A 25232-nucleotide genomic window follows, 5' to 3' on the forward strand; every position below is an offset into this window, starting at 1 on the left:
ACATTCGTGGACTGTCTGCCTTTTCAGGAGGAAGAATTTACTGGGGCAGACGAAAGCTTGCTAGCAGAGGCTCAATCTCCAGTATAAAAGGCTTACAAAAGCCCAGTGTATCAGCCGTGGACCACGTTCTCCCATCTCAAGGTTCTTAAAACTGTTCAAGGAGACCAGTAGCAGGCGAGTGCTCAGATAGACTCATTAGAAATCCTAGGACGGTTTCCCCTTTCTCTGAATGGATGTGATGCAAGTGTGGGAAATAACATACATGCTATGAAGTCTGTAATGTGCACGACTGTGTACGCAGACCTTGTCAACCACAAGCACCATGCATGGTACGTAGGTGTATTAGGAAAGTCCAGAAGAATAGAACCTAGATAGATAGATATATATGTATTTCTTTTTCCACATTAGCAACTGGCTGTCACAATTATGGGAGCTGAAAGGTCCCACGATCTACCATCTACAAGATGGACACCCAAGAAGGACACTGGTGTGACCCCATCGGAGTCTGAAAGCCTAAGAACCAGGTATAACTCCCAGTCTGCAGGCAGGAGATGAGGTGACATGTCCCAACTCAGGTGGTGAGGCAGAAATAAAAAGACCGAATTCCTCCTGCCTCTGCCTTTTGTTCTATTCAGGTCCCCAACAGATCGGCTGGTGCCCACCCACACTGGGAGGGCCATCTGCTGTGCAGAAGGCACGGATTCGAGGGCTAATCTTGGCTCGAAGCACCATCACAGGCACGGCCGGAAATTGTGTTTGATCTGGGCACTCTGTGGTCCAGGGGAGTTGACACATAAAATTAAACAGCACAGTCGGGAAGGGATTATTTCCAACTCCCCCCGCTTCCCCCCAAACCTGAGCACAGAAGATCAGAGATGCCTGAGTTACAGAGTCTTACCAATGATCTAATCGCAACAAATGGCCAGGATGAAGCCAGTATTGGGGTCTTCTCTGCCTCAGCCCTTACTTTTCGGACATTAGGTTGAGAAATCTTGGCATATGGCGGAGAACAGGCAGTTGGGACAGACCCTCCTGCTTGAACCTTCACGCACAATTCCGATGGTCTCCAAGGCAGTGAGATATGGCCACACTCACGATGTGTTACCCAGGGAGGAGCTAATGGCATAATCACGGACTCTCCACAGTCAATTAGTGCAATTACCGGAAGCCACTCTCTTGTCATATTTCATTTAGCACACCATGGCACAGGGACACACGTGGCACCAAGGGTCCTGGGCCCATCGTCACTGCCCTCGCCAGAGCAGGCATCACAAAAGGAGAATGCCAACCCCAATAAACCGCTCCTGCAGAAGCCATTAGGCTAGGTGACATGTTCACTTAGGGTGACATATATTGATCATGTAAAACACGCACCCTGTATAATATGATTAAACAAACTGAACCATTTCCAGAGAGAGCCGGTTGAACTGTGTGCGGGGCCTGGCCTTATGGCCAGAGCCTCTTGTCCCTGGGTGGGACAGAGCGCCTAGTCAGGGAGGGCACACCTACAGAGTGTCCATCACTGATCATTTCTTCGTTCGTTCATTCATTCATTCATTCATTCTCTCATTCATTCACTGGCTCATTCAACAGGTATTTATGGCGTGTCTTCTATGCGAGGGGCACTGGGTTTGGCGCTGGGGGCAGAATGACAAGGGGCATGAACAACATCGAGTCCCATGAAGCCTGTCATCTACTGGGCAACACGGATGTCGGCAAAGTGGTCAGTGTGAGTCACGAAAACGGACGAAAACGCTCTGAGAGAAAAGAGCACAGTCCAGTGAGAGCCTATCGTGAAGGAGTCTGAGCAGGGAAGGCGTCATGGACAAAATCTAACAGTTGTCACCGCACCCCTGCTGCAGTGGGTCGAGCGGTGTCCCCTCAGCTCATGACCCTCAGCTCGTGACCTTACCTGGAGTCGGGTTTTTGCAGATAAAGATCTCAAGATGACACTGTACTGAACTTAGCAAGAGGCCCTCAAAGCAACGGCTGCAGACACTGGTGTCCTTTCAAGAGGAGAGGCCAGAGAAGGGGGAGGGGGGCACACGGAGACCGAGCAGAGATCAGAGTGATGCCACCACAAGCCAAGGACGCCTGGAGCCACCAAATCTAGAAGAGGTGAGGAGGCATTCTTCCCTAGAGCCTTTGTATGTGGCCTTCCTGATGCCTTGACTTTGGACAACTGTCCCTCCACCCCCCCTCCCCCGCCCCCAAACTACACAAGAATAAATTTCTTTTGTTTTTAAACCACCGGTGTGCGGTCATTCGTTAAAGCAGCCCCAGGAAACACAGACACCAGAACGTGACTAAGCGTTAGACACCTTGCCAGGAGTTACCAAGGCAGCACGACGTCAGACACAGCTCCCGCCTTCATGGAGCTCAGAGTCTCGTGGGCAGCCGGCCCATCACCAGATACCCAAACGCGTCTCTGTTCGCCGCGATGATTAGGATCAGCCCCGGGTCGGGGGAGCGCAGGCAGAGAGCCCTCCCTCAGGCTACTGCATCACCAGGACCGAGAGAGGAGGCTGACAGCGCGACGGTCATTACACCTGTCACCTCACCCGAGCCCTGCCTTCCCTCCCTTGTGAAACCTGTCACATCAGGGTCCCTCTCCATCACTAGCAGCTAATGCCCAGCACGGAAGAATCTCCATCTGTGTCCTCACTTCTGGAGTGCTTGATGCTTCATTCCCCAATCACTTCTCTATTTGTACCCTAGAACTTCCACGCCCCTGGCAAAAAAACAACACACACACACACACATGCATGCACGCACGCACGCACAAGAAAACCCCCAACACGCCCCTGGTCCCTTCAGCTGTACCTTCCAGCTCTTTAGCTATCAGGGAGATAAAACGGCTCAGACTTGGGGTTTGGGTGGTACAGAGGAGGAGACAGGGATGCCCCTTAGCTGTCTGCTTGGGGGGATGGGGTGGGTGATGGGGGACGTTGGTGAGGTGGGGGACATGGGAGCTCAGACAGACATGCACAGGGATGCGGGGGGCTGAGACTTGGGTTTGCTGAATTTGTAATATCCGCGGAATGTCCAGCTGCTTGTAGACAATAAGCAGCTGACTGTATACGTCTGGAGTCAAGGGACACATCTGCCTGTCTCACATTCTCTAGTGGTCCTCTCCGATGATTCGTCTCTGTTTCAAACCCAGGCAAAGCCATTAAGAACCGATTGCACTTAGGATAGTGAAACGGCAGGGCTTGACCCTCTCATGTAATATCATCTGCTCTGCCAGCTCCAAGAGGAGGGGAAAAGGGAGGAGTCTTGATGAGCTACTGAGTTCATGCACTTGACTCCTGGTACATATTCTATTAGAGTGAAGGTGGCCAGGAACCTATGGGGTTTGAAGATTCGCAATAACGTAATTTCAACAGGAAGTTGGACGGTTCAGTCCTCAGAGATACAATTTCTCTTTTCCGGGTGGTAACAGTCTAAAAGTATTTTCTGGAATATCAATCCTAGGCAAGTTACGGTAAGGGACTGCTATTATTTTAAAGATAGAAGTTTCTCCTTTGAAGAAATGCTCACGGGTTTCAGTCTTCCCAATGTGAGCATGCAGTTAGCAAGGACTTTTAGAACTTACCATGCAACATAATGGTCGTCTCACTGCATCTTTTGGTTCCCAGGGGGAAAGAAAAAGAATAGAGAAAGTAGACCTGTGAGCATATCCGTAGACAGCAGAGATAGATTTGCAAGGGAAGGGAAGCAATAGCTCTACTTCTCTAATCTGAAAGTTAAAAATCATGCAAAGTTGGAGGGAGAACAGACAGAGGAGGCTTATGGCTTACTGGATTTGTCTCAGTTTTCTCATCTGAAAAGGAAGAGCGCCCCCTCCCCCGCCCCGCTGCGTTACTCTAAGGAATAAACAAAATATTACTTGCAAAGCCCCTTTCACAGAGACTGGCGAATAGTAGTTGGTCAGTAAATGTTAGCTTTCACTGAAATTTGAAATAATGGAGAGCCTGCCCCCCACCCCAAAAGCGGGCTGCTGATTACAGTTTCAAATAGCCTAGCCATGGATGTGCTCTGGCCTCAGTAGACTTGGACTGTGAGCCCCGGGGGGGGGGGTAGGGATGCAACTGAGTCGTCCTAACAGTAACAGTGAAAGTCATTACAACAGTGAGCATATATTGAGCACCTACCCTTTGCCAGAGAATACTCAGATGCATGCCGGACTTGCATGATCTCCTGTAAACCTCCCAGCAACCCCGTGGGATTAGCAGTATTTTCCCCACTTCCTGGTGTGACAAGGGGGTCAAAGCAAGAGAGAGAGAGAGAGAGAGATCCATACTGCCTTATTTATGTCGGTATTCCCAGTCCCTTGAACAATCACTAGCTAAATGGGGTTTCATGGAGGTCATCTGAATTAGGGACTGAATAAATAAACAGAAAGATTGCATGGATGGTGATAAAGACACAACCTACGGGGGCTTAAAGCCCCAGCTGGCTTGACTTCTGCTTCATGTAGATCTCTACTTTGAGCCCGCAGGGACCTGGGCATTTCTAGAGCATTCTTTGGGTTTTTTGCCTTCCTCCAAGAGCTGAGCCAGGAAGTCTCGGCACCATCTTTTTACTTTGTGGTTCTAATTACCTGCTCATTGGCATGCAAGGACCTCCCCAGCCCTGTTCCGGAGAGGGAGTACAAATTCTGTGAGAATCGTACCCATTAAGGCCTTTTATGACCACCATTATGTAATAAAGAGCATCTGGAGCCCGAGGAATTATTGCAAGCTTTTATTTTGTTTTAAGTATAACTATCTCCTCACACCCTTCTTCCCTCGGATGATTGCAGGCACAGTTATAACTGCGTGTTCTCTCTCAGATCAGAGCCTGTGGTGGACAGCAACTACTCCGCCTCCCTGTTCATCTGCCCTCCCCCCACGATACGTGCACTTCTCGGTCAGCTGACCTCGCCCTCAGCCTTGGATGGACCCCGGTGGTCGGAGGGCATCCTTACCCTTTGCAAATGGCTGGTCTGGTCTAAATCTAACTGACTGGATGCTGGGAAGTATGCTGGGGTCCCTTGGGTAAGCTTCCTGTCTCTTAGGAGACAACCATGGGTAGAAGACATGCCCTACTGGCTCTGAAGCCCGTCCTATTAGGATGCAACACCTAGCCCTGCTCAGCTGACTGTCCACCAGGCCGTGCGGAAGCAAACACCAGAGATGGTAAAGCAGAGATGTGCAAAGGTCCTGGGTCCCTGATGACATCACTGAGCCCCTCTCCCTCTGCACTTCCCGTGATGGGAGATAACACATTTCTGTGTCAAGCCAGTTTCATCTGGGTTTCCAGTATTTGCAGGTAAGAGCAGCACCCTCTTTATTGAAGAGCCCCAGGAACACAAAAGCCCCAGAGAGAGGACCAGCTTTGCAAGATAAAGTCATTTTCCGGGAGAATAGAGGCAGTCTGCCTCAAAGAGTTAGGTTCTGTTCAAAGTGTCCGAAGTTCTTTCATCTTGGTGGGTTTTGAAACCTAGAATTTCTGGCTTAGAGGGGACTTCAGAGACACCTTACTTCCCAAATTCAAGCCCTTGGGCGGGTTACGTCAATATCACCAGGGGGGATTTTAAAAAATAAATTGTTCCCTGAGCGGTGCCCCAGAGATCCTAATTTCAGAGGTCTGGGATGCAGCCTGGACATTCCCATTTTTAAAAGGTTCCCTGGGTGATTCTGATCATAACCTCCAAGTCATTGATCTAAACCTGCTTTCTCCGCCTTCCCCTCAACCCAGCCACGGAATCCCCTATTTTTCCCCCATATAAAAATCTAAGGCAGGAAGTCAGTAGATAAAATAGACAGAAATGGGGCTGATTTGATAAAAAAAAAAAAAAACTCAGAGATCTTCCGATTCACTTCACAAGCAAAGCAGGTGACAGGTAGGGTCTCACTGCACTGTGTGGCCAGGAAAGCCCTCTCTCGGCCAAGGTGACCCCCCCAGCTGGGACCTGAAGGATGAGATGCGGAGGGGAAAGAAGCATTCCAGAAACAGTAGGTGCAGAAGCTCTGGTACTTTCTACTGTGCCTGAGGACCTGGAAGAAGGGACGTGTTTTGGGTTGAGTTGCGTCCCTTCCAAAGTTCATCCACTCAAGCCCTAACCCCTAGTGCGATGGTCTGTGGAGATGTGACCTTTGGCAGGACCATCTGACCCTTGAACAACGCAAGGACTGGGGCGCCAACCTCTGCATAGCTGAAAATCTATGTATCACTTTTTGACTCCCCCAAAACAACTCTAAATAGCCTCCTTTTGACCAGAAGCCTTACTGACAACGTGAACAATCGAGGAACGCATATGTAGGACATTATTTATGTCCTAGATGGTCTTACCATACAGTGCTCTAGAGAAAAGACAATGTGATGAAGAAAATCGTTAAGGAAGGGGCACTGGGTGGCTCAGTCAGTTAAGCTTCCGACCCTTGTCAGCTCTTGGTTTTGGTTCAGGTCGTGATTTCAGGGCTGTGGGATGGAGCCCTGCCTTGGGTTCTGCACGCAGGGTGGAGGCTGCTTCTCCCTCCCCCTGTGCTCCACCCCCCATTCATGCTCTCTCTCTCTCGAATAAATAAATAAAATCTTTTTTAAAAAATCATAAGGAAGAGAAAATACCTACTTCCTCTGTCTGGCATATTTCACGTAGCAGATCCCAGATTCAGCAATCATTCTATATATTTATCCTAAGGAACTGAAATCAGGATCTCCAGCCTGCCCTGCCAAGTTCACTGAAGAATTACAGTAGCTAAGAGATGGAAACAACCCATCTGTCCATCACCAGATATACAGATAAGGCAAATGTAGACTCTACAGTGAGATATTATTTAGCCTTGAAACAGAAGGAAGCAGGATTTAACACAAGGTCCTTAATCAGAGGAAATACAGGTTTTCCCCTTACCTTTATTGTTTTTGGCATGGTATCTCCTTTATGTGCAAAATGTGCAGCTTATCTTCCCAGAAAGGATAAAATGGTTTAGCTCTGTGTTAGAACAATAGACCTTTTACAGCTTAATCTTGTTTCCAACCAAAGGGAAAAATCGGTGTGCTGGCCTCTTCCTGCAACTGCCTGCCTCCACCGTTCCTCAAGTCCTCACCTTGGCTGTATTGGCCACAAATGCCAGACTCACTTGGGAGCTCTTTTAACCCAAGGGGTGAGATGTTGTACCTTGAAGGGTTAAAAGCAGGACCTGCATTTTGGACAAAGCCTGTAGTACCGCCTGGTGCCAGAGAGGGGCAGCATACAGCCATTGGCACGGAGGGTCCAGCCTCTGCAGAACCCCGCTCTCCTTAGTAGGGCTCAGAGGCCCAGCCAGCAGGCAGGAGCCTTAAGAAAGCTAGTTGAACAATCATGAGGGAAACAAAAGAACCAGGGAAGAAGCAAACACACAGAGAAAGGGAGCTGGAACATTCATGGAGTTCGGAATCCTGCGTGCCCAAGCCACCGCCTACTTGTGCTCAGTGTGCGCTCACTGGTACCTGCTCACTCCAACATTCTTCCTACACATCATTTCTTCATTCATGCATTCACTGACAAGGAGCGAGCAAATGCCTTTTAGGCGCTTTGGATGTGTCAAGGGGCCAGGTTCCCAGGAGACATGCAGCAGGGTTTGAAACCATAGCCCCGCGTGGGAAGGTGACGTGGATGTCGGAGATCCGGGGATCAGAGGAGTGAGAGATATACAGGTTGTGCCGTGGAGGAATGGGGACCGTGGCTGCCTTCTGATGGGGCACTCTTCCCTGCCTAGCCTGAAGCAGAACCACATCTTCTGGTTGGGCAGACCGGGCATAGCTCAGGTCAGGCTCCTGTTGCCCCCAGGACCATTCTAGATCTATAGTGTCATTACGAGTATTTCCAAGAGATGGCAGTAGAGAGTATGAAGGATGGGGTGCTACTCTGCCATTTTCCTCATGGGTCCTGCTGGAACTGGGCGTGGAATTCTGGAGGAAGCAGCTTCACTCTGACTGGAAACCCTGTCTGCCTTGCTGGACAGCAGAGTGGACCCTGGGACGGAGCAACGAGGGTCCTGACCACCATTAAAACTGGATCTGATGGGAAGCAGGGAGGACCTCACAGCACACTTGCACCAACACGAGGAGAACCTTGGATACATTTCCGCCCCATTTCTTAACTACCTGCCACCAGTGGACTGGGCAGAGATAAATATTATTTCTGAACCTAAAACCAATATTTAAATATTACACACTCATGAATTTCATAATCTTCTAAGCGAGCATTCCACTCCCCCCCAACCTTTGACAATGGCTAGCTGGATAAGAAGGGGTGTCTCAGTGGGTTAAGCCTCTGCCTTTGGCTCAGGTCATGATCTCAGGGTCCTGGGATTGAGCCCTGCGTCGGGCTCTCTGCTCAGTGGGGAGCCTGCTTCCTCCTCTCTCTCTCTGCCTACTTGTGATCTCTGTCAAATAAATAAATAAAATCTTAAAAAAAAAAAAAGAAGGGGTAGAGACTTCTTGACTTTAAATAGTTTTGAACAGAGAGAGTAGACATTTCTCGAAACGGCCAAAATGTCAAATGATTCTTGGTTTTTATCTTTAAAGAGAGGGAAGCAGGCCACTGTTATTTTAGAGGGAGAAACTTCTCCTGGTTAATTGCTCCATAATGAATCATCGCCACAACATCCCCATGTCCCCGACACAGAGCTTGTCAAAAATTTCTAATAACCTGATGGATTCCTAGGTTGTCAATAAACTCATACTGTCAAAGGCAGTATTAGCTCGATGAGGAATGATTCAAATCAGCCCGAGCTTGAATATATAGGCTCATCACTATGTCTCTATTTCTCACACACAATCATACACACAGACACACCATAATTCTTTCTAGAAGCACGACGCCTCCATTGATACATCTCTGAAACCAGTTGTCTTTTGGCAGTGGACTGATGTTGTCTTTATCCGCCTACGTTAGCTTTGGGGACTTTCATCAAAATATTTCCCGTATCCCTCCTTCTAGACTCATACTCGAGGACACATTCCTGCCCCTTGAAGTTAGGGGTGGTCAAGCAATTTGCTTTGGAAAAAACAATTTTTTTTCCAAATTTTTAATTTGGATACTTTTTTGGATCATTTGGATAGTTTTAATTTGAATAATACATGGAGGCTCCCAAGGACAAGTTTTAACAACTCGTGTGAAATTCACCACACACATCCCGCCCCCCCCCCCCTCAGCCATCTTGAAACTGTGGAGATGCCCCGTCCTTTAGCTTGGGTGAGGATGACGTCAGGCAGAGTCCCTCGCCCCCAACCACCATGGACACATGTGATGAGCAACGAACAGGTGAGGTCGTTAGCTCTTGCGGTTTGGAGCCGCTCGTTAAGATGGTAAAGCCCGTCCTATCTGACCAACACCCTTCCTTTTCTTTATACCCCTTTCCTGGAACCAAGCCCGGCTCTAGCTCCTTTCTGTGCGGTCGGGGGCGGGGGGACAGTGATGACCTGACAGCCTCTCTTCCCTCCCTTCAGAGGTGATGACTGAACCCCCATCCAGGCCTGACAAAACACTCCCCAGTCCTGTCCTTGATGACTGGTTCACGCACTGGCAAAGGATGCAAGTCAGGCAAACGGGACTCAGTCTCCAGCTCAGAAAGAACCTCTCTCTCTTGACACAGGGGGACTAATTAAGGGGAGAACGTAAGACTAGAGGTACCGGTGGCCATTTTTCCTGCCACTTGGGAATAGCCCCTCTGAGGAGAAAGCCGACCTAGAGAAACATGAGCGGGAGAGACAAGTTTGTGAAGATCTTATTTAAGCATTCTGAGTTGGAACAGTCTTGCTTTCTGGTGATACCAGTAACTTTTTAAATAAAATTTTTTTAGGGGCGCCTGGGTGGCTCAGTGGGTTAAAGCCTCTGCCTTGGGCTCGGGTCATGATCCCAGGGTCCCGGGATCGAGTTCCCATCGGGCTCTCTGCTCAGTGGGGAGCCTGCTTCCCTTCCTCTATCTCTCTGCCTGCCTCTCTGCCTACTTGTGATCTCTGTCAAATAAATAAAAATAAATAAATAAAATTTTTTTGCTAAGTTCCTTGTCATTTGCAATAGAAAAATATTAGTTAATATATTTTTTAAAGATTTTATTTATTTGAGAGAGAGAGAGAGTGATAGAGAGCATGAGAGGGAGAAAGTCAGAGGCAGAAGCAGACTCCACATGGAGCTGGGGGCCCGATGTGGGACTCCATCCCGGGACTCCAGGATCATGACCCGAGCCGAAGGCAGTCGCTTAACCAACTGAGCCACCCAGGCACCCCCGCTAGGATTTTTCTTCAACATGCTGGGTGTAACACCTCAGGTACTCAGCCATGTTTAGCCGCTGAGTGAAGATTAGCTAAAATCTGTCAGCATGGCCTTTGGCGATTTTCTGGTTTGAGACCCAACAAGTATTTCCAACTTGACATGAGAGTCACACCCTTCTTGGTGCTTCCCTGCTGGCATCCCCCCATGTCACCTGGACTTGCAGCCATGCCCGTTCTCCAGGTTAATGTGGGTGGGATTTCCCACAGCTGCCCTCCAGCTGCCCTCCCTGGGCTCTGGTGACTCGGGACTGAGTCTGTCCTGGCCCCTTGAATGTAGGCTCGGTAAATGCAGAAGGGGGACAATATCTCATTTCGTTTCTATTTTCCTCATAGACACATACTGGCCCTTACACAGTGGTACGTGCTCAGTCGCTCAAGTGGACCCGATCCTGCCTTTCAAAGTCTTCTCTTGCACACGGAGCATGTTCAGACCCTGGTCAATCAAGCCTGTATTTGGGTGACCTTTTGAGAAAGCTTCATTTGCCTCTGTTTCTGTTCCCTCAGACAACATATTCCAGGATTCCAACGGAAACCCATGTTCTTGTTTAGGCTAGATCATTAACTATTAGTCTCCTTTCTAGAAGTCTGGGTTATTTAAAATTAGTAACTTTTTCAAGAAAAAAAATAATTTACTGTAGGCTTTGCTTTGTTAAAAAAGTACGTGTAACACACACAGCAGTCCGAGATGGGTATTTTCAGTAACTCCGTTATACAGTCAGGAAGTACCATCCAGAGAGGTTAAGAAACTTGCATCATGTCACACAGCAGGGCTCAGACCAGAACCTAGACCCTTTGATGCCAGGAACTTCGTTATTATTTTTTGCGTACATTCCTCAATTACAACATTGAGAGATTAATGATCACTTATCTTACTTAGGTCTTCCTAAAATGAGATCCTGCTCTTGGAATCTTCTTGAAGCATCCTAATGGAAGCTGGGACTTGATGCTCCCTAGAGATGAGGGCAGTGCCGTGTAGCACAAGAAGACGAGCCCGGGCTAGGGGAGGTCAATGTTTGAACCATGGCTTTGCCCCTTTCTACCGCTGCGACCTCTGACAAGCCACCGTGGCAGCCCAGTCTTGACTCAGTCATTTGCAAAACCGACCTAAGAACCATCGCGTGGAGTTGTGAGGATTAAGATTGTAAATGGACAAATGTCCCAATAAAGTACCTGGCACGAAGGAGTGCTGTGCACATAGAAGCTATAAATAATCACGTGTAGATTTCCAGTTTGGGTAATGCCTCCGTCCTGAAGCGTCATAACCATGAGGACTTGGAGACCCTGTCTTGCCTGCATTTACGCACTCACTGCCTAACACCGTGCCTGGCATAAAGCAGACACTTGGCTATCCTCAGGCCAGGCTGCAGGCCTCCCCAATTTTGTGTTCCTGATTTTTAAAGGTGGGCGATCCTATCTCCTACCAGGATGAAACGGGGTCCCAGGCGCAAAGTCCCAAGTGTGGGGACAGGCATCTCGGATGTACCATTGAACAAACTGGATTGAGGTGGCCATCCATACAGAACCCATTAGAGAAGATTTCCCAAATGCTTTTCCTAAAAGCCCTGGTCCTCACCCCCTCCCTTCTGTGTCCTCCTCCGTCTTGGAGCCGCCAAGGAGACCCCGGGTATGTACTCGGAACGGGGCCTGTCCCATCGTGAGGACATGGCGGCAGGGCGATGCCAGCCCCCAGCATGTGCTCTCTGCAGGGCACAGGCAGAGGCCGAGAGGGGCTGTGGTAGACGCGGTGGGGAGGAGGCCCTTGCGATCACATGCAAAGCGGCGGTGAGGTGTTCGATTTCCTAGTCCCTTACCAAAGGCGGGATGCAGGTTGTCACTGTTTGCAGCATATGCACAGAAGCTCTCATAAAGAGGACGTTTTATGAGGACATATGCTCCACGCCCAGAAGCACTGGCAGGCCTGAATGCTATTCCTTGGCGACACCATGATTATATCTCCATCGAGTCCAGGGAAGCCTCTTAGGTCCGCCAGGCTGCAATTTTGAAATGGATTTCACAGCTGCAAACTATAAGATGACCCAATTTGTCTGTCCCATTTCTGCCTCCTCTCCTATAACTATGGAAATCTGCATCCCCGGCTGGGTGATGGGTTGCATAAAATATGCAACAGGACTTAGTGCTCGGATTCGAGAACCCGCAAAATTTAGGGACAGCTGTTAAAGTGATCTTGGGGTAGGCGACCGGGGCTGGGGGGCGGTGGTGTGAGCAAACCCATGGCAGGGAATCTGCAGGCTTCGGCTCCTCCAGACACAGAGACCCTCTTTTTCTAAAATGCTTGTCCCAAAGGCAACAGGAGGAGCGGATATATATGCCCCCTTATCTTTTCTGAGGAACCCGGGGCTACCCATCCTCCAAAGAATATCCCAGATGGTAAACGGAGCTGAAGTTTGCACATAAATTCTCCCCAGGGAATTGGTGGTTGGTGATAGCAAGCCTAATGAAATTTTTTATTGTGGTTATTACATACAATTTGTACAGTATATCATGCACGGAAATTTTTTTCTGTTCCTATAAATCTGGAATTGCTAGCAAAAATGCCCGGGCTTACGGACTGCTGCAGAACACAATTACCTCTAGATACAAACTCTCTTTAGGACATAAAAATCGTTGCTACTGAGAAGGCCGAATTGCACCGGCAATTTTGTAAATATTTGAGTGATATATTTCCTTTTGGATAAGTTTTCATAGCCTTGGAAAGCTGTCTCGTTTCTTAATGCTTTTGTTGTTGTGTGTGTGTGAGTGTTTGTGTGTGTGTGTGTGTTTTCCTGGGTATCACTTGTGGCCTGATTGTTGTTTTCAATCATGCTTAGTAAATCAGACTATTGGACAAATGTCATTTATAAAAGGCTCAGAACTGCGAGGCCTTCTGTTGGCATTAGGAGGACTGTCTTTAGAGTATGTTTCGTAAAGACATGAGAGGAAAGGGAAAAAAAAAACCCCAAATGCAGGCACATCCTCTACTTTCTCCTTCTATATGGTCAGTTTTTCAAGTCAGAAGTTGGAGACAAGGTTTCCATTTTTAATGAGGGCTGACACACAGCGCCTTCCTCTTCATGCTTTGATCAATCAATGAGGGGAATCACTCCTGGATACACCAGGTTGATTCTCAGGCCAGCAGAATGTGCCGGACGTGAGAAGTTTCTGCACATTTTCTAGTTAGGCTTTATTACCAAGTATGATGGTGCAGGATGTTATACCCTTGTATCGATTTTCTACAAGTTCTAATATTGGAGCTGGGGCGAGTTCTTCCATCAGCTTCCAGCAAACAGAGAACGGAGACTGTTAAAACTCCTCGTAACAGCTTCCAATGGAAGACAACAGTGATGGATTATAGACTGTTCTGGAAGGGAGGGGACATGCTCAGTAAGCAGGTGGGAAGTGCTTAAACAGGAGCCACACTGATGAGGAGGAAGACATGCCCTTCCTTCCTCTCTTCCTTCCTCTTCCCTGTCTCCGAATCCATTTTTCTTTCCTTCCTCTCTCCCTTACCTCATTGACTCTCAAAACAGCCTTTCAGGGCCTATTCTTATTCTGCATTTTACAAATGAGGGAAATAAAGGATGAGCAGCCGCTGGAGTCCTACAGTCTGCTCTGGGCTAGTTGGGATTTGAGCCCCGGTCGCACTGGACCGTGAGACTCCAACTTTCTTTTCCCAAGTTCATCCCAGGAATTCGGCACTCAAGGATGACAGAAAGCCAGCTGACTGTGTTCAAGATGCCCCAGCACCGTGAAATGCGTATTTGAGAAGCGAAAAGAGGACTGATCTACGATTCTTATGCTAATAGCAGGAGAAATTAGGTTTGCACCCGATGCATGAGAACCTAGTAAACCTAGTAAAAGGGTTTTATAAAAGCATTGGGAAGAGTGTGGGGCTCAATATGGAGATACTCAGGAAACATGAACTGAATTTGTGTTCAAGTCATCAGGTGAGGAACCAAACGGGTGAAGAGCAAGAGTAAGCATTTACCAAAGAAGTAAAGAATAAACGAGAATAGGAAAATTTCTCGTGTTCCTAGTAATCGAAGGATCTCCACGTTCAGTGATTACACAAAGATAATTTCTCTAATCATAATTCCTGCTGCACTGAAGGTGAAGATGTTGGGACTCGTGAACATGTAATTTCATGGTGATGAAAACTGATACAAAGTCAAGAACAATGTATCCATTCGTGCCTCTGGTATTTCCTGGGCACTTACTAAGTGCCGACTCTACTGGACGGGATGGTGGGATCCACAGGAATGGATGGATCCAGTTCACACCCTTGTGGGGTTCATATGCTGCTGGGGGAGAGGGGTATTGACGGAATAGTATCACTAGTGACTGCAGAACGGCAAACCAGAATAGGAGTTGTTGAAAAAAGAGGCATGTGTCAAATCTGAATGTAACAAAGAACTCTGGTCCCAATGAGATAAACTAAAATAACATTTAGAAAAATGAAAACTACTCTCTGAGTTAATAGGGCCATGTAAAAAGTACTAAAACATATACGTTTGACTCAGCAACTCTGTTTCTATCAAGTTTCCAGAAGTCATCACCGATCTACACCCCTCTTTATGGCCAAAGAGCGCCATGATTGTGTTGTTCACGGTAACCGACGTTTGGAAACAATAGTCGGCGATGGGAAAATTCTCAAGGTGTGGTATAAACAGACATGGAAACTCCAGGCCTTCCTTAGAAATCAGGATCCGGAAGCCTTTAAGTGACATGAATTACATGCTAACAGAACGTTGAGTGGAAACGAACAGCTTCAGACCCGCACACATGTTATGATTTTTAATTGCATTAAACAGAGAAAGGAAATGGAACAGAACGCAAGGGTGTGAGCTTCCAGGTGAGTCATAACTATCCTCACGGCATTTATCAGTGTGTCCCCAGATTTCCGTAATGAGCCTGTATTAGTACATTATGAAGAAAATGACTTAAGTTTTAAAGAGATGATAGATTGAATTCTTGAGTGGATATTGAGTGGGTGGGCACCAGCTGTATGTATGCAAATATGAAAACAACTGAAATGTACTCCCTGGCTGAATGCAGTCTGGCTTTGGAAGAGGACTGGCCATTTTCTGTCTTGTATCAGAGCCCCCCGAGGGCCCAGATCACCTGCACTGTCTGTGAGTTTCTCTCTGGGGAGTGGGAAAGAATTGAGCTTGGCAGCTAGCTGGTGGAATGATTTATTTAATACATTTAATTTGTGATAAATAATGCTATTCGCGGGGCGCCTGGGTGGCTCAGTGGGTTAAGCCGCTGCCTTCGGCTCAGGTCATGATGTCAGGGTCCTGGGATCGAGGCCCGCATCGGGCTCTCTGCTCAGCAGGGAGCCTGCTTCCCTCTCTCTCTCTCTGCCTGCCTCTCTGTCTACTTGTGATCTCTCTCTGTCAAATAAATAAATAAAATCTTTAAAAAAAAAAATAATAATGCTATTCGCCAGGCCCTGTTCTTGGTGCCCAATGAATATTAACTTATCAACCTGCCATAAAAGTATCAAAAAAATACTTTGATTCAGCAATTCCATTTCAATCAAGTTTTTGGAAATAATCATTGATTCCCACAAATCTTTATGCACAAAAGCTTCTTCCTAATTCTGTTGTTTATAATAACCAGAAATTTGAGCTTAAAAGTCCTATGGGGTTCAGATGTCCATTGATGCGCACGCGCGCGCGCACACACACACACACACACACACACACACCCCGGAATATTACTCAGCTGTCAAAAAGAATGAAATCTTGCCATTTGCAATGACATGGATGGAACTAGAGGGTATTATGCTAAGTGAAATGTTAGTCAGCAAAAGACACATACCATACGATCTCACTCCTGTGTGGAATTTAAGAAACAAATGAACACAGGGGAATGGGAGGAAAAACAAAGTAAGACAAAAACAGAGAGGGAGGCAACCCATAAGAGACTCTTAACTCTAGGAAATGAACTAAGGGTTGCTGGAAGGGAGGGTGGGGGCATGGGGTGACTGGGTGATGGGCATGAAGGAGAGCACGTGATTTCATGAGCGCTGGGCATTAAATTCAACCGATGAATCACTAATTTCTACCCCTGAAACTAATAAAACACTATATATTAACTAAACTGAATTTAAATCAAACATTACAAAAGAATCCTATGGGCCTGTAAAATGGCACAACCACTATGGAAAGCAGTTTGGTGGTTCTTCAGAAAGAAGAAAAGAATTCTACGTGTAGGACTGCCATGAGACCTAGTAATTCCGCTCTTGGGTGTGTAGGGTTAATCCATGTTTACGGAGATATTCTGTGTTGGCAAATTTGTCTATTCACAATAATTCATTTGTAAGCCCTAAATCAACGCACGTGGTAATGCGCGGAGACACGCGTAGTGGCAAAAATTTAAGTTGCTCACCTGGTACGTTCCCAGCTGAGGTCGGACAAAGTGATGCGCGTCCTCGTGTTTCAGCTCTCCTAAGGAGACGGTCAGAGGGTGGAGGCAGAAGGGGCGGGGACATGGCGAGCAGGGAGCTCCAGCTCTGGGGCTGTTTGATTGGGGTCAGTCCAGTGGTAGGCTTAAGTCACTTAGCTCTTCTGAACCCATCTTCTCCTCTGTAAAATAAAAAAAAATAGAAAATAGAATCTGCCAGGATAAAACATTTTTGGGGTTTAAGATTATACTCTGCGTGATACGTTATCTAACTGTTTCCGCTAGGAACAAGGACTTAGTTACTTGCTAATCCAGTGTTCCCTGCAGCTTCATAGAACATAACTACAATGCATAATGAGAACTAATTGTATAAACCCCCAAGAATTGAAAAGGCATATCTAAATAATGACCCGCAAATGTTCACACTCGCAGAAAGATGGAAAACCTCCAAATCTATTAATGGATGAATAGATGAACAGAATGTGGTCTCTCCATGTGATGAAATATTACACAGCCAAGAAAAGGAAGAAAGTACTGATATTCATTGAACATGCGTGAAGCTTGAACCTTTATACAGCTACATGAAAGAAGCTAGACACAACATCACATGTTGTATGTATGGTTCTATTTATGTGAAATGCCCAGAACAGGTACATTCATCACAAGAGAAAGATGATCAGTGGTCAGCAGAGGCTGGGGCAGGAGGAAACAGAGAGTGTTTAATGGGTCTGGGTTTTCCTACTGAGGGTGATGAAAATGTTTTGGGGCTAAACAGAATGGAGGGCTGTACAATGTTCTGAACGAACTCAATGCTCCTTTTTTTTCTTTTAAAGGTTAATTGCATGTTGTGCAAACTTTGTCTCACTAAAAATAATGCTCTGAAGTAGGGATCGGTATTATGCCTGTTTGAGGACTGAAGAAATCAAATCATTTGCCTAACACACGTGATTGCCGGAGGAGCTGGGATAGGAACCCAGACCCCTGACTTGGAGCACAGAGGCTCTCGGTCACCGTGACATGCTTCCAACTTTGCAGAACAAAGTGTAGATTTGGGCTCATGGTAGGTTCTTAGCAGACATTGACTTCTTTCCCTACTACTTCCTTTGCAGACAGGAACTGCATATGACGGGACTTCCTCGCTCTCATTTGTAGAGAGAACAAAGGCAAGTATTTGATTCGTCTTCTATTAAGTAAGTAAGATTCTAAGAACATACTCTGTTGTAAAAACTGAACATGCAGAAAAATGTGGCAAGAAGCTGAAGACAACATCCATGACCAACCAAAAAAGAAAAAAAATAATAAAGTCCAGACCTGCACTCTTCTAAATGATGTAGGAGAAAAATAATGGGCCAGAGGAGAGAAGCTTGGCTGTGTTCCCCCGGGGTCCCTAAGATTTATCACCTACACACGCAGGATGCTGCAGCATAGAGATCTGGTGACCACAGCCATAACTCAGAAGCCAACCATGCAGCCTGCTACCTGCTGATAGTACAGACAGCACGGAGCCTACATCCTTTGGACCTGGTGCGGGGGGCGGGGCCTCGTCACTGACAGCCCCGCCCCCCTTCGCTGCAGACTCGAAGTCTGTAACAGTAGCGCAGCAGGTGGGGACCCGACACCAGGCGAGGGGTCAGTGTTTCAGATCTGATGGTTTCCTGGTTGTGGTTGGGCCGGGGCCACCAATCATGCGGACAAAACCAACCCCAGCTATGGGCCTTAGGTGTGTGTGAATAGTTCATGCTCCTATGAAGGGGGGAAAAAAAAGGCTCAAATAATCAGAGTTTGGGGGCTGCGGTATCCCTTAAAGATGGGGCACTGTATTTGTAGGTGGTCTCCACGCATTGAAACCGGTGCCTAAAAATCACTCCTCATCCAGGGTGCCCACAGTGTGAATGGGCTACAGAGAACCAAACAGACATAAAACAGCAATTTGGTCTTTGGTGGTGGAAAGACGTTTGCATTGTTTCATTATGAACAGTTGCGATAGCACAAGCAAAATAATGCTTTTACTACAAACTCCATTGGAAATCACTCTGAACTCATGGAAGATGAAATGCACACTGTCCTCCTTTCTTTGGTCTTCCCAAAAAGTCCTTATAAAATTAGGAATTTTTCCCCTATACCTCTGCTTCCTGTAGACCAGCAAATATGGTGGTTCAATTTCTGATCTGCTTTTTTGACCCTTTAGTAACAATGCCCACCTAACTTCGTTCCTTCCATCTGTCCATCCATCCATCCATCCATCCATCATCACCATGTGTTAACGAGGCTATAGGAACTTGTGATTTAATGAGAGAGACAGATCTCTTCTTGCCCTTTTGGCTAATATCAAGTGCAACCAGAAAGACAGATATCCACTGGGAACAAGTTTTACATGGATTTCACTATTCTTTCTAGAAAATTCTGCTGCTCAGTCACAGAGGAGGCCAAGGGTTTGGAGTGGGTTGTGGGCAAATCCTAGATTCACTATATCTTCATATATAGTATGTGGTTCCTGGCCACAGTGACTATTATAGGCATGAGTGGGCTTTCTGGAATTATTTAGGGAGAAGATGAAGTATTTTATGGAGAATGTCTACTGGGGATACTCTGCCTTCACCTTGAAACAGTTTCAAGATTCTGAGTATCTTTTACAGTCTAAAATGCAATAATTTCTAACCTAATCATCTAGGGTTAGGGAGTCCTTCTGCAGGGACATTGGTGGTATGACTTGAGGTACTGAGTGTGGTTGCTGTCCCTAAAGTCTCACCCATGGTGACCAATGCCTAAAATCCCACCAATAGATAGGGATTTCTCTAGGATATTTATTGTCTTTATTTTGGAGGTTTTCCACCCAAGAGCAAACCAAGATGTGAAAAGCTATTCATTCCAGCTTTTAAATGCATTGCGCACACCTTCATTAAAAAATACCTGATTGCTAAAAAAGTTCTAATGATCACCTGAGCTTTCAGCAAGTTGTAATCACTGTCCACCGATCAACATAACCAACGTAACACCAAGGAAAAGTTTGAAATATCGCGAGAACTGCCAAAAGGTGACACAAGGAGGCGAAATGAGCAAATGCTTTTGGAAAAATAGTACCAACAGCCTGACTCAACACAGGGTTATCAGAAACCTCCAATTTGCAAAAATCACAGGACCTATAAAGCCCAATAAAAAGAAGTGCAATCAAAAAAGGTGATCCTGAAAAAAAAAATAAAAGATGAGTCTGTAGAGTAGAATGCATAAGAGATGAGTGGGAGTCAGTGTTCCTAGGTAGATGGCTCAGCTCTGTCCCTTAACAGCTGGGTGATCTTGGGCAAATCACCTTTCTGAACCTCTGTTCCAGGCATGTTCTACAACTGGCTTCCACTGGCTCATGAGAGTGGATTGTTGCACACTCAGGAATTTTGTGAACAGGTTGTTAAATTGTTCTTAGCTTAAAACTGGCCACGGTGGGAATACTGACATCACAAGAATCAGCAAACTCTACAAAGCAGGCCTCCGCCCTCCACTGCCCCTGTGCGAGGACGGGCTGACCAGCACACCACCGCTCGGCTGCTCGTGGGTTCCTCGAAACAATTAAGAGATGATTTATGTCAAGGGCTCAGCACAGTGCCTAGGATTTAACAAGATCCTTATTAAAGTTACTCAATACCACTACAACCAGCAATAATTAAGTAGTAATAATGTTATTATAGCACTTTGGACATAGTAGGTACTTAAAAAATCCGAATCTCTCCCCTATCTGTTCGTTATGATGGTTTCTGCAAAAGGGCATCTAGAGTGAGGCCATGCCAAAGGAAATGCCAAGGGGACAGTTTGTCTTTTAGGGACCCTTTGACCTTCAGACAAAGGAGAAACTTTGTTCCTTCTCATTGACCACAGTTCAGGGTAGACCCTCAGATGTCCAGGTAGCCATGACTAGAAGCCAACAAACGCTAGTCTCCACGCTCCCTTTCTCCCCCACCCACTCGGTTTCCTGCTCCCGCCACAGCAGCTGAGTGACTGGGGGCTCTCTTCTACCATCATGAAGCTGTCAGCACCCATGGTGGGCCCGGCAAAGTATAAAGGACAATTTCTCCACGGAGCAGTGGCAGCATCATTGTTTATGAAATGATAACTGCTTCAGGTAGCAGCAAGTTCCAACATTAGCACAACAAAAGCTTTGAGCTGGACCATCTGTTGCCACGTGGGCAATCTGGTGGGTTTGCCAAAGCCATTTATCCGTGTCGGGTGCATATCCACACTGGCCAGTCCTCATGCTGAGCAGAAAGGAAATTTAAAGAAAGGCCCATCATTTATCATTGTAGACAGCTGGCCTGGAGTGTGGGCAGAGAATATATTTTTTTTTTCCTTGAGAAAAACAAAGACCCTGAAGATGGGTATTGCTTGCTCAGCTCCAAGCTCCTTGCTAAGGACACCCCCTGTAGCTCACTCCTTTCTCCCTGCTTTTCCAGATGGTAGAATCAAAGTCGTAGTCATGGATGTTGTTTTCCCTGTCCCCTAATCTCACGAGCTGGTGGCACGTGGAGCTGGGGCTGGCATGTTTATTCATGCCCCATGGAAGGGGCCTCCAAAAGGGAACCTTCCTGCCATATCCAGGGAGACAATGGTCACAAAGGCCGTTGACCTTGGAGCTCACAGCACTCCCCGTGAGTGCAGCCTGGTCAGCTGTGTGTTGGCAATCAAGGATGTGGGAGCTCAGCCTCCTGGACCCCAGCTTCGTTTTCTGCCACATGGTCCTACTTCTACCTTGTAGCCCTGTGTGTGCATGCTAAGCCACTTGTGACTTTTGTAGGCCTTCACGGAAAGTGTTTAATGACATATTTTGTGACTGCATTGGTATAAAGACAAAGCTACTAATATTATATATGAAGACATTTTCTTTAACCTAAAACCTCATTTATTTCCCCTCTTGGTTTTCCAAGAAATAGAAACATTTTTCTAGACTCTCAAAATGATTGTGGGGGAAAAGAATATATTCATTATATTATATAAGAATATATGTGCTGTATATGATGGTTAAGATACTTCTATTGCAACAACCCGTCTCAGCGTCTCCAAGGGTGATTGGAAAGGTTGTATGCATTGATTAATATCAAACTCCTGAGGCAGTTTCGTGGAATATATTAAGCCTTTGCTAACGGTTAGCTCCTCACCCACTCCCTTTGCTAACTGTCTTATTTATAAGGCAACAAGCATGCTGGGAAGCAGAAGACATACTGGTTAAGAGCAGAGCCTCTGGAGTGAGAAGACCTTTATGAATAAGTCATAAATACCTAAGAAAACACTGCCACTGCATTGAGGTCCCAACTCAAACCACTCCTCTCTGCACTATTTTTGTGACCAAATCCCATTTAAACAACCGGCGTTGCACATATACAGTACTGGGTGGGTGGTTAATGACGCATGAATGTGTTTTATAGGAATCCACTTGACCTGTGAGGGATCAACTCTGTGATCTGATTAAAGGCTTAACCTTTCAGAGGCTGGCTCTGACCCCATGTCCACAGATAAATCTCCAAGCTGATAGACCCCGCTTTTAAGGGTTTGGCCCAAGGTAAGGTGATATTCCATTTTCCAGTTTCCTAAGACATGCAAAAAAAAAAAAAATGGAGGCATGCTCTAAGTTAGCTGCATTATTTTGGACAACGCTTACATGATCTCTTGGCCTCAGTTTCTCCACTGGTAAAATAACAGTCAGGCTGTGGAGGTATAGTTAGAATTCTTCTTCGATTGTGGGGGATTCATGAAGCCATTGGGCAACATCCTGCTACCTTTCCCTTCTTCTTCTTCTTTTTTTAATTTATTCAGTTCTCTATCCATCCATCTTTTTCTTTCTTTCTTTCTTTCTTTCTTTCTTTCTTTCTTTCATTTCTTTTCAGCGTAAGAGAATTCATTGTTTTTGCACCATACCCAGTGCTCCATGCAATATGTACCCTCCCCAATACCCACCACCTGGTTCCCCAACCTCCCACCCCCGCCCCTTCAAGAACCTCAGGTTGTTTTTCAGGGTCCATAGTCTCTCATGGTTCACCTCCCCTTCCAATTTTCCTCAACTTCCTTCTCCTCTCCATCTCCCCGTGTCCTCCATGTTATTTGTTATGCTCCATAAGTAAGTGAAACCATATGATAATCGACTCTCTGCTTGACTCTATGACACTCAGCATAATCTCTTTCAGTCCCATCCATGTTGCTACAAAAGTTGGCTATTCATCCTTTCTGAAGGAGGCATAATACTCCATAGTGTATATGGACCACATCTTCCTTATCCATTCGTCCCCTCCCCTTCTTCTAGAAAGCTTCCTTGCATTGTCATCTCTATAAATTCTTGCAGTTCACATATGAGTTTTATGGCCAGAATTGAGTTTTGTGGCTAAAAATAAGGTGTATAAAGATGTATAAAATTGGCCTCGATGACACCTCACTTCAATACTAATTAAGGTATTTGGAAGCAGTGGGCCAAATCTGAGATAAAACTGAGTAGGGATACACATAAGATTCTACACTGACTCCTCCAAAGAGTAGCATCCAACTACAGAATGACGGGATATGCTTAGGAAAACACAAACAAAAGCCACTTGGGCGGTTTGGCTGGTGGAAATGTCAGGATGGATTCAAACTGGGACGTTTTCATAAGACCATAAGCCCAAGTGACAACTGTCCACTGCTGCACCCACCAGCATCATGGTAAAGTAATGTGCGTTTGGGTAAATTAAGAGAAAGGTCACCCTTGGAACCAAAAAGGTGAATTTCCCTTTCCACTTCTTGACGGTTGTAACACACACTAAGTTTTAGGGGTATGCGTGCCATCACGATGGTATTTCATGATTTCGATGAGACGTTCCAAGAGTATCCACACCGTTCCCACTCATCTTTCTCTTCTCAGAGTTCCTTGGGAGATTATGTTATAATCAAATCATCATAAGCATTCATGCCCAAGGCTAAGAGAAGTTCAACATTCATGGGATGTATCATCTTATTACAGCTCATTGAACTGTCATAGCCACCCTGTAAGTTCTTTGAGCTTTATCTTTCTCCCTCCCAGAAGAGGAAATGAAGACACAAGGAGGTTGAGTGATTGGCGTAGTCTCATAGACAAAGAGGCAGAGGGAGTGAAAATCGGAGTATGATTTTGCCACTAGCTAGGTCAAGGCCAAAGAACCTCCATGAAGGATTGTAGGAGAGCTTCCCTGGAGTTTCTGGCTTCTGCTTGAATCCTAGGCAAGTTCTCGACCTCCCCCTTTATGTATAAATATGCATCGATGGATCTTCCCATATCTGCCCATCCATATGGTACAGGAACTCAGAGCAGTGACTTTCCAGCTAATGGAAGACAACAGAGCACCATTCTGAAGGTCCTTGTGAGATCAGACAGCACATGACCCTTTTATGCTCTATCTGCATGAGGGGAGACAACCAGACGGTAGTGTCTTCTGCATGCTTGCCTCTGAACTCCACAATCAATGCCCATGTCCGCTGTAGATCTGGTCAAGCGATATTTGCATCCTGAACCATCATCCAATCCCTCTTCCTTGCTCTTCTGGAAGAATCAGAGACAGGTGGCCAAGAAGCAAGCCAGTGGGGTGGAAGCTTTCTGGGTGGAAGTTTTCTGCCCTCTGTTGCAGAGATCATGAAGGCTGGGCTTAGTCGGCATTGCAAACTCAAGTATGTGTGACCAGGAGAGAAGTCATAATGTGGTCATAAAGCAGTTATCCTCGTGTACCTGAAAACACAACTGAACCAAGACATCTTGTTGAGTGTGGGTCACGTGTGGAACCCTGGCCAGTGAACACAGAGGAGCAGACTTTGGTCTCTGGTCATCAGAGCAGTCTGGCAATGGTATGGGTTGCCACGTGAGGCAGGTTGTCCCAGTCATGGAAGATGTTCGGGAACTGGGAGATGCCTGACAAGGGCTCTGTGGATCAGCTCTACTCAACGGAGCCTGAGAACCAACTCCAGCCTATACATTGTTACTGGTCTGTAGCTAAGTCAATGCCGAAACTCTACGTATGCAGAAAATTTATAGGAATTTGACAGAGGAATTTTTAGATCTGTTGAATCTAATAATAAACATAAATAAACACGGGCTTTTATATGGTACCTTTTACTTTTCCTAGTAACTTTTTTTTTTAAATAAAAGCATTGGCATATAGATGCATAAAATAATAACAAGGACATCTTTCTCCATAGAGAGTTTGAGAAGCAGGAGTGCAGGGTGTTTTCTGAATGGGAATGTGTAGGGGATGCCGACTGGGCTGAACAGACCCTGAAGTCCATGATCAGCCTGGGTCATATGTCCTGTGATGAGTGACATATGCAAATCACCTAGGACAGTTCCAAGCACCTAGTAGGTACTCAACCCTTCTTACATGGATTTCATGATTATTATAGCACATCCATTTCAGAGGCCACCATTTGTGTACAAGAATTAAACATATTACGTTCACAACCTCAACTTTCTTTGTACTGGGGCCTCTAAAAATAACCCCTGCCCTTCTTTTCCTGCCACAGGTTTTGCGTTTCGTTTGTACACCTGGCAG

The sequence above is a fragment of the Mustela putorius genome, unplaced genomic scaffold (genome assembly GCF_011764305.1).
Source record: "Mustela putorius furo isolate JIRA1106 unplaced genomic scaffold, ASM1176430v1.1 tig00004007_pilon_pilon_pilon, whole genome shotgun sequence".
Taxonomy (NCBI): Eukaryota; Metazoa; Chordata; class Mammalia; order Carnivora; family Mustelidae; genus Mustela; species Mustela putorius.